The sequence below is a fragment of the Ranitomeya variabilis genome, chromosome 2 (genome assembly GCF_051348905.1).
Source record: "Ranitomeya variabilis isolate aRanVar5 chromosome 2, aRanVar5.hap1, whole genome shotgun sequence".
Lineage (NCBI taxonomy): Eukaryota > Metazoa > Chordata > Amphibia > Anura > Dendrobatidae > Ranitomeya > Ranitomeya variabilis.
The window spans coordinates 272,510,678-272,531,511 of NC_135233.1; the positions used below are offsets into that span (position 1 = coordinate 272,510,678).

Consider the following 20,834-nt stretch of genomic DNA (forward strand, 5'->3'; position numbering starts at 1 on the left):
GGGCACTGTAGGTGTTTTCCTGGCCTCCACTCACTGCCGACTATGCTTCCCCATTGACTTGCATTGGGTTTCGTGTTTCGGTCGATCCCCGACTTTTAGCGATAATCGGCCGACTGCACTCGACTCGACTCTGGACAAAATCGGGTTTCCCAAAACCCTACTCGATCTTAAAAAAATGAAAGTCGCTCAACCCTACTAGTGACCATACCAAATTTGTGTACTTTTTATTTTATTTTTACATACATATATATTTATTTATTGCTAATTTTTTTCATTTTGTTGTTCTTTATTTTTTGACTTTTTAAAAAATTTTTGCAACTTTTAAAAACTTTATTTTTATTTTTCTTGCCTTGTGCCAGGATAGGACATCAACTATCCATTATATGATTGTTGATCTAACACTTTGCACTTTGCAATGCTTTTGCATTGCAGGGCATTAGATCAGCATCTTACTGGTAGGGAAGAGGCGTTTCAGTTTGTGCTCTGAGCAGGATCTTACAAGCAACTGTAACTGGGTGATCCCGAGGCCATCTTTCGGTCCGGGGTCACCATGGATACCATTGTTATGGAAATATTAGGGTTGGATAAATTTATCCCTCTGTGTGTGCTGCGGCCGCTCCCAATTAGACTGAGTATTTTGAGCGCTCTTCAAGAATGGACTGTACACAACTGTGACAGAACAACATTCCATCAATACTGCAACTTTATTGTACATACATAGTTTTATATTTTCACATAGAAAGGAGTGGTTAGGGGTTGTCAGGGGTGGTTAGTTAATTACCATATTGTCTAGCTCCTCTGTCATTGGTTATCTAAACATATATGGAATATGGTGATTAATGCTCATATGACAGAGGATTAAGCAACTAAACTTGAGTTCTGTGTCTAGGACAAAGTTGAGACATGTGACACTGTTGGTCTGCCGTTTCAGCAAGATTCAGCTATATTCTAGGCATTATTTCAGACATCTGACCCGAGTTCCTGTTTTTAAGATGGAAAAACCCCATACAGTCTGTCTGGCTTATATCAGTTTGTCAGCCATTTTAAACCATTGATTATAATGTATATATTAGCTGTGAGTATAAGAGTATATATTTGATTATAGAGGAGTATACATGCAAGTGAGATCTACATGATATATATATTTCTATCACAAGCCCCCCTTAGATATCACTTGCCCTAATCCTAGCCTCCTGTCCCAAAGCGCTGCAACTCTTTTGTGCTGTCGGCGAACTGACACAAGCCTAACGCCTGTGCCCCACTCCGTACAGACTTTTCGCAAATGGGCGGTCAGGAGATCTGTCCCTAAAGGGGGTTCGTTGCAATCAGTCTCTTAGTCAATAGCATGTGTAGTGAGCGATGTGTAGTCTTTATCAGATAGGTCATCTATTCGGTCAGGCCGCAACATCATTCTGGCTTGGGTGTCATCTTCTGGTAGGGGAGCTTTCTTGCCATGCGATGAGTGGATCCAAGCGGGTCTTCCCTCCAGTTTCGCAGAGTTTGGTGTCATCAGCAGCACTTGAACAGGACCATCAAATCTGGGATCGAGTGGTGTTCTCCTTACAAACTTTTTTTTTCCACCAACTCCCAGTCTCCTGACTTCTAGGAGTGCATACCGGACACTGAATCTGGATCTGGCAATGAAGAAAAAAAAACTCGAGAATGGATGTTAGCAAGTTTCTTGGTGAGTTCAATTACATAAGCAGACAAAGTATCATATTACATAGTCAGCTGCCGAGGGAAAGGATACCCCTAACCTGGGACTGGACACAAACAAAATTTCATATGGTAACAGCTTTTCTGGGCCTCTGGGAGTGTGCCTAACACTGAGTAGTGTGATTGGGAGTGTGTAGGCCTAAGTCTGACCCTACTGCTGACTAGATCTCTCGTGTGAGATTTGCTGTGAATGCGGGTCCCTGGTCACTCTCTATCACTTCTGGGACCCCATAGCTGCATATCTCGTCTCTGAGAGTAGCTTTTTTGCAGTAGTCCTTGCTGACTGGTTCTTCACTGGGAAAGCTTCTGGCTGTCATCCTGAGAACATGTCCACGACCACAAGGGCATATTCGAATCCTTCACTTGGCGGAATTTGGATGTGGTCTATCTGGATCCTCTGGAAGGGGGTACAGTGGTCTGGCAAGACGATGTGTGGGAACTTTCTTCATTCTTCCAGGGTTGCATTTGCCACAGGTCAGACAGCTGTTTATGAACTTGGCTGTTAGGGTGGAGATTTCTGGAGCAAACCAGTAAGCACCAATCGGAACATTCATCTGTGTCTTTAATCTGTGTGTGGGCCCATGTGCCCACTGGACCACCATAGGGTACATGCTTCGGGGTAAACCGGGTTTGTAGTCCATTTAGTATACCCTTCCTTCTTCATGTGCTGCTCTTTTCTGCATCCAGCATTCCTTCTTGTCCTTTGGGGCTTGCTCTTGCAGCTTTTTTGAGCAGATCCCAGGACGTCATTTGGTCAGGTTTCTTGTCTTCAGTCGTCATGTAGTAGCTGTCCGGCTCTACGACCTCTCCCACTTTTCCATATTGTCTTCCCTTGACTGCTTCTTTGGCTGCCATATCCGCCATGTTGTTGCCTCGTGCCCCTACTGTGTTTAGTTTTCCATGCGCTTTGACTTTTAGTATTGTCACCACTTTTGGAAGTTGAAGTGTGTTCAGCAGGTCCATAATGGCTCCATGATGCTTCACGGTTGTTCCACTTGCTGTGATGAAGTCCCTTACAGCCCAGATGGGTCCGAAGTCGTGTGCTATGCCATGCGAGTACCTCGAATCGGTATACATTTTCTCAGTCTTGTCTTCTGCCATCTGGTAGGCCTTCATCAGCGCTATCAGTTCTGCTTCCTGGGCTGACAGACTGGGCGGCAGACTTCTGGACCACAGGATCTCTTGATTGCTGGTCACTGCACATCCCGTGTGGAATCTTCCTTCATCATCTGCAAATCTGGAGCCATCCACATAGAGGATCAACTCTGGGTTGGTCAGTGGCTCGTCTGCCACCTTGGGTAGTCCTGCTGTTTCCTGTTGCATGATGCTGAAGCAATCATGGTCATCCGTCCGGAGCAAATTCAGATCCCATGCAGACTTTTTATCTGAGGGTCCATATCTGTATCCCCCCTTGGGAGTGGGAGTAGAGTGGACGGGTTGAGGACTGTGCATCTGGAGATGGTGACATTGTTGGGCAGGAGTAGAGAGCACTGGAGGCGAAGATGCCTGGCGGTGGAGAGATGTTTTAGCTGGGTTTGGTTGAGGATTGCTGAGATGTCATGCAGAGCCAGGATTTCCAATGGTTTTTTCCACTGATGTCAGTAGACCTGTCCAGGAGGGCATGTGCTGCAACTGCTGCTCTCATGCGGGAGGAAGAGGCTTCCCTTGCAACTGGATCCAGGCAAGCTGAAAAGTAGTCCGAAAGTCTCTGCTTTCCCCCCTGAAGCTGCGTCAGGACTCCAGTAGCAAGGCCTTCTCTTCTCATCAAGTAGAGATGGAATGGCTTCTTGTAGTCAGATAGGCCTAGTGCTGGCGCTGAGACTACAGAGCCTTTTAACTTCTTGAACGAACTGAAGGCCACATCTGTCTGGAGGAACGGGGTCACGCTGACGTATTCACACAGAGGCTGCATTAGGACGGAAGCATCAGGGATCCAGGCTCTGCAATACGAAACTAGACCAAGGAAGGCCTGTAGCACCTTCGGAGTTGTTGGAGAAACCATCTTCTCCACTGTGGTCTTCCGGATGAAGGGGAACACTGGAGAAAACATTAGCCAGGTTGTTCACTGTGAACACTTTTGCTGTGGCAGGCACATTTGAGAGCAGAGTGTGCGGATTCGGCATAATTGCAGTTTCAAACACTGTGGCGTCATTCACAGCTCTCAGGTCATATACCATTCTGACCTTGGCTTGCTCTCCTTTTACAGTCTTTTTCTTGACGGGGAAAAGCAGGGTATTGCAAGGCGATGTGCCAGGAACAATGATTCCTATTTCCAGGTAGACCTTCAGTTGGTCAGAGGCAGCTTGACTCTAGGCTTGGCCTGGGCCTTACGAGGGTACGGGGTACATGGCTTGAGTGACACCCGTACTGGGGCAACTTGAGGTTTTCTCATGTGCTGGGGACCCTTAGACCATAGACTTTCTGGTACTACATCCAGTACCTCCTTGGGTAGGCCTCATCGATTGTTTAATGTTCTTGTAGGGCCGCCAGCATGACTCTTCTCGGGTCAGGGATGAAGAAAGTGTCACTGTCCCATCTTCCTGGAAAACTGTGGTTGCCTTCAGCTTCTGCAGTAGGTTCGCTCCCAGCAGGTTGAGTGGCAGGTCCTTTACACCACAAACTGGGACAGGATAGAGTGTCCTGGCTGAGTGCACACGCTCAGTGGCTTTGTAAGCTGAGAATGTCTGACTTGACCATCAATGCTCATGCGAGACACAGAGGATTCTGATAGGCAGGTGGGATCAGTGAGTTCCACAGGTGTCATCACACTTCTGGCTGCACCACTTTGGATCTGACAACGCCATCCATTTTAAGGGTAATTTGAGGTAGTGGTTTTGCAGATGAAGTTTTACATGTCAGGAGCATAGTGTCTTGCGGGCCTGGCTTGCTTGCCTCTGTCCTATGGACGGGGTACTTCACTGCTTTCTGCACTTCCTCCTTGACCTGTTTCTCTGGACCAACTCTTGGATTGCATGGGTCCAGTCTCTTCGGGGGCGTGGGTGCTTTGCACTGGTTCTGGAAATGGCCAAACTTGCCACAGATGTAACACTTGGCACTTCTTCTGTCTTTGTAGGGTGGTTGGGCTTCCAGGTCAGTGGTCACCATGAGAGGGGCTGTCTTCTGCACCCCTGGTTGGGACTCAATCCCTTTGGCTACTATGGACTACGGCATGATGGGTACTGCAGCGGCAGCGGGGTCCGGCCTGCTGATTGAAGCTGCGGTGGTAAGATGGGGCCTGCAGGTGCATTCGTGGCGAGGCCCGGGGGTGCCATGAGACCGGCGGCTGCATCCAACCCAAGGTCTTGGGGCATTACAGGGGCTGCGGCTGCATCTGCCGTCACTTCTTACCCCTGGTCTGACATAGCTTCTCCCCTTTGCTAACCTTATTGAGGTTGGTGTCTTCTCTCTGGAGTCTGCAGCGGTTCTTCCTGTGTGTTGATCGGCACTTTGCAGCGTCTTCACCTCTGGCTCCCCTTCTGGTGTTCTCAGCAGCACGGCACCCGTTTCCTTCTTCGTGCTCTTTGTGGTGCTATAATGGTGGCAGTTTTGGCAACAATTAGCAATAAACAGTCTCCTAGGCGCACATAAAACATTTTGCTGGGTCAGTCCACTGCTATTGACCTGTTCTCAGGCCTAGCCACTATCAGTGGTTTCCTGATTGGCTGTCTCAGTCCATGCACAAAGGCCTGTGTATCTGGTCATGAATGGTGAGGCCCAAGTCTTGGAATACTTGCATTACTCTGCAATGAAACTTCTTTACAGACTCTATCTTATCTTGGCTCATGTCATGGCTCACTCTCTGAGCTGTTCAATTAGCTGTGGCCCTGACTCCCAAGCGTGTATGTCTGATTCTGCTGGAAGTTTGAATTGTTCCTTCATGATTGGCCAGAGTGCATCACCTGCTTCTATTTTCATTCATGGCCCAGAGATCATTCCAGGTGGCTTCATATCAGGTGGCTTCATATGTTTACTGCTTCTGCCACTTTCTTCGGTAAAATGGCATGGGATGCATCCCTGGGTCTGGAAGATTGTCATCTGACTTGAAGTGCAGTGCACATAGTGTAATGGTGGTGCCTCTATCTGCCCTTGCATTCTTGGTGCCTGTGGGTTTCTTTTCTAGTACTGGACAGCATGTGATGTTCCCTCTTCATCTTCATCAGAGGAATAGTTGTGATAGCTTGTACTGGGGTCGTACACTGACTGATTTTGGACTTAGAAGTTGCTTTTTTTTTATGTGAGGATGTCTCCCCCCTTGCTGAAACTATGATGGATTAGACTTATAGTTCTATGTTGGTGTGAATGTAGGCAGCTCTGACCGGTGCTGAAGTTGTACATTATCAATACATTGTGATATCAAAGTTCATGTAAAACCTTAAGGGTTACAATATTGTTGACTGTGAAATGAGGTAACGGAGGATCTGTCAGTGAGCTCGTTCTGATATCATTCCTCCCCCCTCTGCACCCAGGGCTGAGCTGTCTGCTACCTGATGTGTCTGGGGCTGCCCACTGTAGGGGGGGGCTTTCACCTTCTTTCCCCGATATCACAAATGGCAATGTCTGGTTTGTGCCAGGGACATAGAGGGAAACCTTGTGCTGTAAGCACCATATTGTTTGAATTGGGCGTTGGCCCAGCCGGCAAAGAAGAGGAAAAAAGAGGAAGAAGAAGGAGGAGGGGTTGATGAGTGAGACAAAGGAATAGTAGGAGGGGAGAGAGAATGTGGACAAGAGGGAGGAGAAGATGGGAGGTGTGGAAGGGAGGGAGAGGGAGGAGAAGATGGAGGGTGTGGAGGAGAGAGATAGAGAGGGGAAGAGAGAGAAGAGAAAAAAATGTGGAGGAAGAGGAGAGGAAAGTAGAGAGAGAATGCGGAGAGAAAAGACTGACAGAGGAAAAAAGAGGATAGAGGAGAACAACAAGAATAATAGAGAGGAGCAATTATGCCTTCTCCCTGTAGGGAGAGACGGGGCGCGCCACATACTGTGCAAAAATAACTACCTATACCATGGATTCTGCTAAAAGCAGACTGCGCAGATTCTCCCGTCTCATACCCACAAAAATCACTTCCTGGTTTGCTCACATAACTTTCTGTACCACCTAAACGATGTAAGCTCTGCTGCCACTTCATACCATGTATTAGTATTCAGCAATCTAACATCAGCTAACTTCCCTTATTTTCCTTTCTACGTCATGCCACTCCGCAGCTTGAAGTCTGCCATTCTAATGAATTTCACGTACTTTATACCTTTCAAAATCTTCACATACTTAACACCTTCGTGTCCTGCCACTATCTAGGGGCTGTTTTCTCATCAGGAAGTAAAAAGACTTTCCTGTTGCTCGGCCACTCTATTCCCCATGGCAAAAGCAAAAAATGAAAAACATACAAAAATGAAAAAAACAGTACTAAGAAAAAGAAAAAACTTCTAAAAATGAGTATATAAAACTCTAAGAAAAACCCAAAACGATAAGAAAAACCGTCAAAAACTTAGTTCACAACCAAAAACTCAAAACTTTGATACAAAAGGAAAGAAAAAAAAACTTTTTCCAAAAATAAATAAATAAATAAAAAATAAAAAGGTAAAGAGATTGAAGATTGAGGAAAACTTAATTAAAAATTTTAAAATGCCGCAAAAAGAAAAAGACCCTTTAAGAGAGTAAAAAAAAATTAAAAATGAAAACGGCTTTTCTCTTCTCCTTTTTTTTTCTTTTAGAATCTCTGCGCTCAAATGCAGTCAGAGACACACTTTCTCTTTTTATATGCTGCTGTATGCTATTGCAATAATATCAAATGTCACTAAAATCACATATCTGAAAACATGTATGTCACATCAAAAATGATAGATACAATTTAAATTTAACTTCTTCACAAAAAGCTACACATAGCCAGCATTGCAGCTGAAAACAGTCAGTAAAAAAAAAACAGATGTGACAGTGTGATTTACAATGCATCTCTGCTTCAGCTGAAAAAAGAGGAAGTTCATGAAAGAAGGAAAAAAAAAACCAAAACTTTCTTTTCACTATTTCATGCTTCTTAAAGAAGCAACAGTACATGACACAAACAAAAACAGATAGACAATCCGAGAGATGCCCTTTTAAATTCTGTGACACATGCAGCTTGCGCTGGGAACAGACTACTGCCAATCGCACTGGACGCACCTGCGCCCGGGCTGCCTGAGTGCCTGAGAAGCACAACAAGCGGGAAATCTACCACCCCGGTCCGGACGTCCTGACTGGCCGCCGGCTACGGGAATCTGCAGTAGCCCCTCTAAGTTATCACTACCCGTGCCTGGAACATGGGACTACCTGCCCCGGAACTCTACCTGTTCCTCCTATGCACGGGAATCCTGCAATAACTTATCGAGCGATTTGACCTCCTGCGGTCTGTTTCCCAGCAACCACAAACAAAAGTCACTTTTTCCTTCCTCTCTCGGATTTTACACAAACACATACACGGTCCACAGCAGACACCTCCCAGGGTGGATTCATGGCTACGGATTTTTTACACTACCTGGGAATTGATGACCACACCTGACTGGCAAGAGGCATAGACAAGGACTGGGCACAGGGGACTTTCAGGTAAGATGATAACATTTTCTTACCTTACTTATGGAGCTGCGCAGTCTCCTGCCCCTGTGCCAGGGCCACGGCTACAACTTCCGTATCTCCGGTCAGTAGTGGGTCCACGTGTGCGTTTCATCCGTGCCTCGCTGTTGGGGGCCATTTGTTATGGAAATATTAGGGTTGGATAAATTTATCCCTCTGTGTGTGCTGCGGCCGCTCCCAATTAGACTGAGTATTTTGAGCGCTCATCAAGAATGGACTGTACACAACTGTGACAGAACAACATTCCATCAATACTGCAACTTTATTGTACATACATAGTTTTATATTTTCACATAGAAAGGAGTGGTTAGGGGTTGTCAGGGGTGGTTAGTTAATTACCATATTGTCTAGCTCCTCTGTCATTGGTTATCTAAACATATATGGAATATGGTGATTAATGCTCATATGACAGAGGATTAAGCAACTAAACTTGAGTTCTGTGTCTAGGACAAAGTTGAGACATGTGACACTGTTGGTCTGCCGTTTCAGCAAGATTCAGCTATATTCTAGGCATTATTTCAGACATCTGACCCGAGTTCCTGTTTTTAAGATGGAAAAACCCCATACAGTCTGTCTGGCTTATATCAGTTTGTCAGCCATTTTAAACCATTGATTATAATGTATATATTAGCTGTGAGTATAAGAGTATATATTTGATTATAGAGGAGTATACATGCAAGTGAGATCTACATGATATATATATTTCTATCACACCATCGGCACAACTCGATCACAATGAAGTGGACTTCAGCAGAAAGTCTTCTGTACAATGCACTAGACTTCAGTGACTGTCTAGTACGAATGCCGAACATTTTCGTTCAGGAGTGGCACCGTAAGAAGCATTTCAAGGTCCTGGCGTGGCCTAGCCAGTCTCCAGACCTGAACCCAATAGAAAATCTTTGGATGAAGCTGAAAGTCAATGTTGACAGCCCCGAAACCTGAAAGATCTGGAGAAGATCTGTATGGAAGAGTGGGCCAAAATCTCTGCTGCAGTGTGTGCAAACTTGGTCAAGTACTACAGGAAACATCTGACCTCTGTGACTGTAACCAAAGGATTTTGTACCAAATATTAACCCCTTCCCGACATGCCCCGTACTAGTACAGCGCATGTCGGGTCCCCTGCTTTGATGTGGGCTCCAGCGGTGAGCCCACATCAAAGTCGCGACATGTCAGCTGTTTTGTACAGCTGACATGTGCGCGCAATAGCGGCGGGTGAAATCGCGATTCACCCGCCACTATTAACCTGTTAAATGCCACTGTCAAATGCTGACAGCGGCATTTAACCGGCGCTTCCGGCCGTGCGGCCGGAAATGAGCACATCGCCGACCCCTATCACATGATCGGGGGTCGGCGATGCATCAGGATGGTAACCATAGAGGTCCTTGAGACCTCTATGGTTACTGATGCCAGCCTGCTGTGAGCGCCCCCTGTGGTCGGCGCTCATAGCAAGCCTGCATTTCAGCTACATAGCAGCGATGTGATTATTGCTGCTATGTAGCAGAGCCGATCAGGCTATGCCAGCTTCTAGCCTCCCATGGAGGCTATTGAAGCATGGCAAAAGTAAAAAAAATATGTTTTTAAAAATATGAAAAAAATAAAAAATATGTAAAAGTTTAAATCACCCCCCTTTCGTCCCATCCAAAATAAAACAATAAAAAAAAAATCAAACCTACACATATTTGGTATCGCCACATTCAGAATCGCCCCCGATCTATCAATAAAAAAAACATTAACCTGATCGCTAAACGGCGTAGCGAGAAAAAAATTAGAAATGCCAGAATTACATTTTTTTTGGTCGCCGTGACATTGCATTAAAATGCAAAAGAACGTATGTGCACGAAAGTGGTATTAAACGTCAGCTCAGCACCCAAAAAATAAGCCCTCACCCGACCCCAGATCAGGAAAAATGGAGACTCTATGGGTATCGGAAAATGGCACATTTTTTTTTTTTTTAGCAAAGCTTTGCATTTTTTTCACCACTTAGATAAAAAATAACCTAGACATGTTTGGTGTCTATGAACTCGTAATGACCTGGAGAATCATAATATCAGGTCAGTTTTAGCATTTAGTGAAGCTAGCAAAAAAGCCAATCAAAAAACAAGTGTGGGATTGCACTTTTTTTGCAATTTCACCGCACTTGGATTTTTTTTTCCCGTTTTCTAGTACAAGACATGGTAAAACCAATGGTGTCGTTCAAAAGTACATCTCGTCCCACAAAATATAATCCCTCACATGGCCATATTGACGGAAAAATAAAAAAGTTATGGCTCTGGGAAGGAGGGGAGCAAAAAACGAAAACGCAAAAACGAAAAAGGGTGGCGGCGGGAAGGAGTTAAAGTTCTATTTTTCTGTTTTATCAAATACTTAATTCATGCAATAAAATGCAAATTAATTATGTAAAAATCATACAATGTGATTTTCTGTTTTTGTTTTTTGAGATTCTGTCTTTCACAGTTGAAGTGTACATACGATAAAAATTACAGACGTCCCCATTCTTTGTAGGTGGGAGAACTTGCATAATCTTCTGTGTATCAAATACTTACATTCCCCACTGTAGGTGTGTATACTGTATGTGTGTGTGTGTGTGTGTGTGTGTGTGTGTGTGTGTTGTATGTCTCTGTGTGTGGGAATGTCTGTCTGTGTATGTCTGGATATTTGTGTCTGTGAGCATATCTTTTTGTGTGTCTGAATGTCTGTAAATCTGTGTACACGTGCTTGTTTGTGTGTCTGTGTATGTCTGGATGTGTTTGCGCATGTTTTTGTGTCTCTGTGTGTGTGCACACTTGTTTGTGTTTGTGTGCGTCTGTATGTATGTGTGCGTGTGCGCATGTGTGTCTGGATGTATGCGTGTCTGTGTGTGTGTGTCTGGATGTATGTGTGCGTGTATGTCTGGATGTGTGTGTCTGTCTGGATGCATTTGTGTGTACGCGCGTGTGTCTGGATGTATGTGTGTCTGTATGTCTGGATATATGTGTGTCTGTGTGTGTCTGGATGTATGTGTCTGTATGTCTGTATGTATGTGTGTGTACGCGTGTGTGTCTGAATGTATGTGTGTCTGTATGTCTAGATATATGTGTGTCTCTGTGTCTGGATGTATGTGTCTGTATGTCTGGATGTATGTGTGTCTGTGTGTGTGTCGGTATGTATGTATCTGTATGTCTGGATGTATGTGTGTGCGCGTGTGTGTCTGGATGTATGTGTGTCTGTGTGTGTGTGCGCGTGTGTGTCTGGATGTATGTGTGTCTGGTGTGTGTGTGTGCGCGTGTGTCTGGATGTATGTGTGTCTGTGTGTGTGTGCGTGTGTGTGTCTGGATGTATGTGTGTGCGCGTGTGTGTCTGGATGTATGTGCGTCTGTGTGTGTGTGCGCGTGTGTGTGCGCGTGTGTGTCTGGATGTATGTGTGTGCGCGTGTGTCTGGATGTATGTGTGTCTGTGTGTGTGTCTGGATGTGTGTCTGTGTGTGCGCCTTTGTGTGTATTAGACAAAGTACTTTGTTTAAGGGAAAGACATTAATTCACATCAACTGATGCAGCTAAATCTTCCTTTCACCTCTAGATCCCTGCCAGACTCTCATTGATGGCACAAAGGTTACAGTGGCAGTACAGAATATTTAATGGGAGAGCCAGCACACCTTGTAATTACATTGCTACACACTGCAATTATTTCTTTCTCAAGCCATCTCCAGCTTCCTGCTTATTAACGTTGATGTCACAACCAGCCTGTAATTAAGGGCACAGACCACCCAGCTGTGCCCAGACTGAGGCCTCCACACCATCCCCTTAGATGGCGCTGCAAGTACTCTGAGCAATGCATAAATAATGTCATTAAGATTCCGATACAAAATGTCTTATAGTTCAATTTAATCAGCCCGTAAGTATAGTTTTGAAGATCCTATTTTTATTGCCCCTCACATTTACGGTATTGCTGACCACCTAGGAAGCAGAGGGGACAGGTTCAATGTCAATCTCTACTGCATTTCGGTACAATCCTTAATGTATGTAGCAAAACCATAATGATTACCACCTATAATGGAAAGTTTGGACTGTGACATCTAAAAATTGCTGCGCATCAGGCACCGGGTCCACACGAGGAGCCCCCAGCATATACATCATACTGATGCTTCACATCCAGTCAAACACTGATCGCTTCTTCTTCTTTGTCAGCAGCTTTCTCCTGCCCTGGCCATCCCTGTCAGCAAGATGTGGGGCAGAGCTCTTGCAAACAAACAGATATCTCACAGATTCACAGCATGAAAGAGTCTTGTCATCACTAGACCCATACAGCGGATCATGAACATAAATACATGTTCTCATGGACGGTCTACACATACACAAAAATACATTCAGTTCTCAAACCTTCACAAAAACAGATGTGTTCTGTGCAAAAGGCCCAGTCCTGCCTCTTGTGATTTATAAGATGATGAATCAAAAAAAATGCACGGAATAAAAACACAAACATGGCAATATGTCAAATGCTGCATGCTTTTGTGGGCCAAGTGAGAGGTAATGGAGGATACTGTTCACAAAGATCAACATGGAGAAAGCTTCACATTGTCCCATCTTATTTGCAGATGTCTTTTGATTTGTTTATAAGTCAGCATCTTAGTGGCGGAACCTTCACTGATCAGACACTGATAGACTATGCTACGGTAAAGTCCATTAATGTTATTGCTGCTCTCTGATCTGTTGAGTCACTGACCCATGATGCTGATGGATCTGCTCCTGTTGGTGGCAATGGAGTAAATCACAATTTGGAGGAGCAAAAGGTTCCTTCCAGTAGACTGCTTGGGCAACTACATACATGGTCATCTGCTGCTACTAATCTGCTAAAGCAAGTAGGACATTTTTTTAAAGGAATATGCTTAACATAAAAGCTGTTTTTTAACATGTAGAACATGCTAATTTTAATGTGTGTTTGGAACAAGTTGACCATTCTCCGTCACTAGACACACAACACACACAGTCACTTATTCTGTGAATAGGCAAAATACTGCAACTTAAGGTAATTGCTCACTTTCAGGATTTGCAGTAGAACATTCAGCTGCAAATCCTGATGTTTGGCAGGAAAACGCCATGTAAAATATGATAATCACGGCTAGAAGGCACATCGTGACGTCTTGACCTTAATTGCATGCGTGAGTAGAACCGTCCATGGCCTCATCAGAGCCGCAGTTCCCGACATAGCGTGAAGAGGTCCAGGATTTCACTGCAACAGTAAGAACATATGACGAGGACCAGATGGGGGATGGTGAGGAGCCGAGATGCAGAAGAGGTTAGTGGTAAGGTAAGTATTTTATTTTTTACTTTTTGATGGCTCTTTTCGATGGCTCTTTGTGGTTCATCAAAATGATGGACAGTTTGTATCAGATTTGGCAAAACAGGGGCAAGATGAGGTGTGGCCACGCCTACCTGCCAAGTTCATCAAAACCGCTGTTTTTATATGCCAGAAGTACTACTCTATTCCCTGACTAAAGTAGCATTTTTGTCACAGCGCACAGAATAGCATGACGTTTTGGGAAGGTGCCAAATTAATTAAGTGGCATGCGCTACTTGATGAATTTGGCACCTTCTTCATCATCAAGACTGTTGTAACGTGCTTGTGTGTGATGTAAGTCTGAATGAATAAGCCACCTAAAGCGTAAAGGAGCCAATACAACACTGTGGCTCAGTGGTAAGCACTGTAGCCTTGCAGTGCCGGGCTTTAAATTCCACCAAGGAGTTTCTATGTTCCCCCCATGTTTGCGTATGTTTCCTCCTGGTTCTCTTGTTTCTGTCCACACACCAAATACATACTGAAAGGGAATTTAGATTGTAAACCCCAATCGGGAAAGTCACAATGAAGTCTGTAAAGCGCTGTGGAATTAATGGCGCTTTAAGTGAGTAAAATAATGAAAAAATACATCAGGATCAATAAATCAGCCTTAATGAATCTTCTTTGGTTGTGCTCCAACATGTTTTGCTTTGCCCTGGGTTTTACATCTGATTCTAGTTTCTGGTCTTATTGTTGATTTGAAAACACATCCTGTGGTTGAAGCAGTTCTTTGCATGGTTATCCATAGTCAAGGAAACACAATTTTGCCATTGTGGTGTGGTCCCATTCCTGGTTGTTACATTGAGATAACCTTTGACTATGTGAGAGTACACACTTCACTTTCGATATTCTGCAGCCGTGGCCAAAAGTTTTGAGACACAAATTTTGGTTTTCACAGTTTCATGCTTCAGAGTATTAACATCTTTCAGTCAGATGTTTCCGTCGTTACTAAAGTACAAATGAGCCTTTTGCAAGTTTTTACACTTCTATTGACATATATATCAAATTTATACAAAGACTCAATATTTAGTGTCATCCCTTATTTTTCAAGACATTTGTAATTTCCCCTAGAATGCTGCATAGCAGCATCCAGGCCAAGTCCTGACTGATGACAATTAGTGTTAAGGTGTTATCTGAGCACACTCGGGTGCTAACAAAGCATCTTCGGCATGCTCGAATACTATGTTTGAATTGCCATGGCTGCATGACTAGCAGCTGTTCGACAGCCACAACACATGCAGGTATTTGTTGTGAATTCTGTTGTGGGTTCTGCTCTTGGGCTCCCTCCTGTGGTTATAAGTGGTAGTGCTGTTGTTTGTCCTTCACAGCAGTCATCAGGTGCGACCACTTTGGACGGGGCTATTTAGTCTGGCCTCACCCTTTGGTGAGTGCCAGTTGTCCATTGTTTTCTGGAGAATTCACATTTCTGCTTGGTTTCTCCTGCTGGATTGTCCAAATCATCAAAGATAAGTCCTGGCTTTGTTTTTTCAGTCCACATGCGGTGGACTTTATAGTTCAGTGAATTGCTATGTTTTTTCTTGTCCAGCTTTGTCTGTGTAAGGATTTATTCAGCCTAGCTGGAAGCTCTGGAGTTGCAGAGTTACCCTCCATGCCTTTAGTTAGGTGTGGAGATTTTTGTATTCTCTGTGGTGGATTTTTGTAGTATTTTAATACTGACCGCACAGTACTCTGCCCTGTCTTTTCTTTCTAGGTAGCGTGGCCTCCTTTGCTAAATTCTGTTTTCAGTCTGCGTTTGTAATTTCCCTCTCCTCTCACAGTCAATATTTGTGGGGGGCTGTCTTTCCTTTTGGAATTTTCTCGAGGCAAGATAGTTTTCCTGTTTCTTTCTTTAGGGGTAATTAGTCCTCCGGCTGTGACGAGGTGTCTAGGGAGTGACAGGAACATCCCACGGCTACTTCTAGTTGCGGTGTTAAGTTCAGGGTCTGCGGTCAGTATAGAGGCCACCTACTCCAGAGCTCGTCCATGCTGCTCCTAGGCCACCAGTTAATAACAGTACAACTGGCCACCAATGAGTTAACCGCCTCTCAAAAGAAGGGAAAGAAAGTGCTGAGCCATTTTTTTTTTCTGTACTCTGTGGGTTTTTTTTTCCCTCTTTACCTCTGGGTGGCTCAAGAGTTAAGCGCTGATATGGATGTTCAGGGACTTGCTTCTCGTGTGGATCAACTTGCTGCTAGAGTGCAGGGTATTTCTGATTATATCGTGCAGACTCCTGTTTTGGAGCCTAGAATTCCTACCCCTGATCTGTTTTTTGGGGACAGGTCCAAATTTCTGAGCTTTAAAAATAATTGTAAACTGTTTTTTGCTCTGAAGCCCCGTTCCTCTGGTGATCCCATCCAGCAGGTATAAATTGTCATATCTCTGTTGCGTGGTGACCCTCAGGATTGGGCATTTTCCCTGGAGTCTGGGAATCCGGCCTTGCTTAATGTAGACACCTTTTTTCAGGCGCTTGGGTTATTGTATGATGAACCTAATTCTGTGGATCATGCTGAAAAAACCTTGTTGGCCCTGTGTCAGGGTCAAGAAGCGGCAGAATCGTATTGCCAGAAATTTAGAAAATGGTCTGTGCTTACTAAATGGAATGAGGATGCTTTGGCGGCAATTTTCAGAAAGGGTCTTTCTGAATCTGTTAAAGATGTTATGGTGGGGTTCCCCACGCCTGCAGGTCTGAGTCATTCTATGTCTCTGGCCATTCAAATTGATCGGCGCTTGCGTGAGCGCAGAGTTGTGCACACTATGGCGTTGTCTTCCGAGCGGAGTCCTGAGCCAATGCAGTGTGATAGGATTGTGTCTCGAGCTGAACACCAAGGATTCAGACGTCAGAATAGGTTGTGCTTTTACTGCGGCGATTCTGCTCATGTTATTTCTGATTGCCCTAAGCGTGCCAAGAGAATCGCTAATTCCATTACCATCAGTACTGTACAACCTAAATTTCTGTTATCTGTGACCCTGATCTGCTCATTATCGTCATTTTCTGTCATGGCATTTGTGGATTCAGGCGCTGCTTTAAATTTAATGGACTTAGAATTTGCCAGACGTTGTGGTTTTCTCTTGCAGCCTTTCCAGAGTCCTATCCCTTTGAGGGGCATTGATGCTACACCATTGGCTAAAAATAAACCTCAGTTTTGGACACAGTTAACCATGTGCATGGCGCCAACCCATCAGGAAGATTGTCGTTTCCTGGTGTTGCATAATTTGCATGATGCTATTGTGCTGGGGTTTCCATGGTTACAGGTACATAATCCGGTGTTGGATTGGAAATCTATGTCTGTGACTAGTTGGGGTTGTCAGGGGGTTCATGATGACGTTCCTCTGATGTCAATTTCCTCCTCCCACTCTTCTGAAATTCCTGAGTATCTGTCAGATTTCCAGGATGTTTTCGATGAGCCCAAGTCCAGTTCCCTTCCACCGCATAGGGACTGTGATTGTGCTACTGACTTGATTCCAGGCTGTAAGTTCCCTAAGGGCCGACTTTTCAACCTGTCTGTGCCTGAACATGCCGCCATGCGGAGTTATGTTAAGGAGTCTTTGGAGAAGGGACATATTCGGCCATCTTCTTCTCCATTGGGAGCAGGTTTTTTTTTTGTTGCCAAGAAGGATGGCTCCTTGAGACCCTGTATTGATTATCGCCTCTTGAATAAGATCACGATCAAATTCCAATACCCTTTGCCTTTGCTTTCTGATTTGTTTGCCAGGATTAAGAGGGCTAGTTGGTTTACTAAGATTGACCTTCGAGGGGCATATAATCTTGTTCGTATTAAGCAGGGTGACGAATGGAAAACTGCATTTAATACGCCCGAGGGCTATTTTGAATATCTTGTGATGCCATTTGGACTCTCTAATGCCCCATCTGTGTTTCAGTCCTTCATGCATGATATTTTTCGGAATTATCTTGATAAATTCATGATTGTATATTTGGATGATATTTTGATTTTTTCAGATGATTGGGAGTCTCATGTGAAACAAGTCAGGATGGTATTTCAGGTCCTTCGTGATAATTCCTTGTTTGTGAAGGGGTCTAAGTGCCTCTTTGGAGTACAGAAGGTTTCTTTTATGGGCTTCATTTTTTCTCCATCATCTATAGAAATGGATCCGGTTAAGGTTCAGGCCATTCATGATTGGATCCAGCCCACATCCGTGAAGAGGCTTCAGAAATTTTTGGGCTTTGCTAATTTTTATCGCCGTTTCATTGCCAACTTCTCTAGTGTGGTTAAACCCCTGACCGATTTGACGAGGAAGGGCGCTGATGTAACGAATTGGTCCTCTGAGGCTGTTTCTGCCTTTCAGGAGCTTAAGCGCCAATTTACTTCTGCCCCTGTGTTGCGTCAGCCAGATGTTTCTCTTCCTTTTCAGGTTGAGGTTGACGCTTCTGAAATTGGGGCAGGGGCCGTTTTGTCTCAGAGGAATTCTGATGGTTCCTCGATGAAACCGTGTGCCTTCTTCTCTTGGATGTTCTCGCCTGCGGAACGCAATTATGATGTCGGTAATCGTGAGTTGTTGGCTATGAAGTGGGCATTTGAGGAGTGGCGACATTGGCTTGAGGGGGCCAAGCACTGTATTGTGGTCTTGACCGATCATAAGAACCTTATGTACCTCGAGTCTGCCAAACGGCTGAATCCTAGACAGGCTCGATGGTCCCTGTTTTTCTCTCATTTTGATTTTGTTGTCTCGTATCTTCCGGGTTCTAAGAATGTTAAGGCTGATGCCCTCTCTAGGAGTTTTTTGCCTGATTCCCCTGGGGTTCTTGAGCCGGTTGGTATTCTGAAGGAGGGGGTGATTCTTTCCGCTATCTCCCCTGATTTGCGACGGGCTCTTCAGGAGTTTCAGGCTGATAAACCTGATCGCTGTCCAGCGGGGAAACTGTTTGTTCCTGACAGATGGACTAGTAAAGTGATTTCTGAGGTTCACTGTTCTGTGTTGGCTGGCCATCCTGGGATTTTTGGTACCAGAGATTTGGTTAGTAGGTCCTTTTGGTGGCCTTCTTTGTCACGGGATGTGCGTTCTTTTGTGCTGTCCTGTGGGACTTGTGCGCGGGCTAAACCTTGCTGCTCCCGTGCGAGTGGGTTGCTTTTGCCTTTGCCGGTCCCTGAGAGGCCTTGGACGCATATTTCTATGGATTTTATTTCAGATCTTCCTGTTTCCCAGAGGATGTCGGTTATCTGGGTGGTCTGTGACCGGTTTTCTAAGATGATTCATTTGGTACCTTTGCCTAAATTGCCTTCCTCTTCTGAGTTGGTTCCATTGTTTTTTAAGCATGTGGTTCGTTTGCATGGCATTCCGGAGAATATTGTGTCCGATAGAGGTTCCCAGTTTGTTTCTAGGTTTTGGCAGTCCTTTTGTGCTAAGCTGGGCATTGATTTGTCTTTTTCTTCCGCATTTCATCCTCAGACAAATGGTCAAACCGAGCGAACTTTGGAGACTTATTTGAGATGCTTTGTGTCTGCTGATCAGGATGATTGGGTGGCTTTCTTGCCATTGGCCGAGTTTGCCCTTAATAATCGGGCTAGTTCTGCTACCTTGGTTTCACCCTTCTTTTGTAATTCTGGGTTTCATCCACATTTTTCTTCAGGGCAGGTTGAGTCTTCTGATTGTCATGTTGTGGACAATTTGGTGTTGTCTCAGGAGGAGGCTCAGCGTTTTGCCAACCGTCGTCGGCGTGTGGGTTCCCGGCTTCGGGTTGGGGATTTGATCTGGTTGTCTTCCCGTCATGTTCCTATGAAGGTTTCTTCCCCGAAGTTCAAACCTCGGTTTATTGGTCCTTATAGGATTTCTGAGATTATCAATCCAGTGTCTTTTCGTTTGGCCCTTCCAGCCTCTTTTTCCATCCATAATGTTTTTCATAGATCTTTTTTGCGGAAATATGTGGTGCCCGTGGTTCCCTCTGTTGATCCTCCTGCCCCGGTGCTGATTGATGGGGAGTTGGAGTATGTTGTGGAGAAGATCTTGGATTCTCGTTTTTCAAGACGGAGGCTTCAGTATCTTGTCAAATGGAAGGGTTATGGCCAGGAGGATAATTATTCGGTTGTTGCCTCCGATGTTCATGCTGGCGATTTGGTTCGTGCCTTCCATTTGGCTCGGCCTGGAGGCTCTGGTGAGGGTTCGGTGACCCCTCCTCAAGGGGGGGTACTGTTGTAAATTCTGTTGTGGGTTCTGCTCTTGGGCTCCCTCCTGTGGTTATAAGTGGTAGTGCTGTTGTTTGTCCTTCACAGCAGTCATCAGGTGCGACCACTTTGGACGGGGCTATTTAGTCTGGCCTCACCCTTTGGTGAGTGCCAGTTGTCCACTGTTTTCAGGAGAATTCACATCTCTGCTTGGTTTCTCCTGCTGGATTGTCCAAATCATCAAAGATAAGTCCTGGCTTTGTTTTTTCAGTCCACATGCAGTGGACTTTATAGTTCAGTGAATTGCTATGTTTTTTCTTGTCCAGCTTTGTCTGTGTAAGGATTTATTCAGCCTACCTGGAAGCTCTGGAGTTGCAGAGTTACCCTCCATGCCTTTAGTTAGGTGTGGAGATTTTTGTATTCTCTGTGGTGGATTTTTGTAGTATTTTAATACTGACCGCACAGTACTCTGCCCTGTCTTTTCTTTCTAGGTAGCGTGGCCTCCTTTGCTAAATTCTGTTTTCAGTCTGCATTTGTAATTTCCCTCTCCTCTCACAGTCAATATTTCTGGGGGGCTGTCTTTCCTTTTGGAATTTTCTCTGAGGCAAGATAGTTTTCCTGTTTCTTTCTTTAGGGGTAATTAGTCCTCCGGCTGTGACGAGGTGTCTAGGGAGTGACAGGAACATCCCACGGCTACTTCTAGTTGCGGTGTTAAGTTCAGGGTCTGCGGTCAGTATAGAGGCCACCTACTCCAGAGCTCGTCCACGCTGCTCCTAGGCCACCAGTTCATAACAGGGATTGCCTAACAAACAGGCAACTTGCTGAGGAAAAGATTTACATTGTGGGTCCATGGCTAGGAAACTTCCCAGATGGTCAGTGCTCAAAAAAAACAAGTGGACAAACAAAAACACAGAAATTGTGATAAATTCTATACATTGATTAGTGAAAAATGGGTTGTCAGTGTTGAGCGAACGTGCTCAGATAAGGTGTTATCCTAGCAAGCTCGGGTGCTAACGGTATCTACAGTGTGCTCAAATACTATGTGTGAGTCACCACGGCTGCATGCCTTGTGACTGTTCAACAGCTGCAAC

At 44.8% G+C, this 20,834-nt stretch overlaps 1 long non-coding RNA gene across 1 annotated transcript in view; it reads right to left on the bottom strand.

The window, feature by feature from the left end:
* Positions 1-702: 702 nt before the first annotated feature.
* The window catches only part of LOC143805496 (uncharacterized), a 77,385-nt gene continuing 57,253 nt past the window's right edge, over positions 703-20,834 (bottom strand). Inside the window, exon 3 of the long non-coding RNA XR_013221260.1 lies at positions 703-1,634. This is a non-coding gene — a long non-coding RNA (uncharacterized LOC143805496). The remainder of the gene's footprint in view (positions 1,635-20,834) is intronic.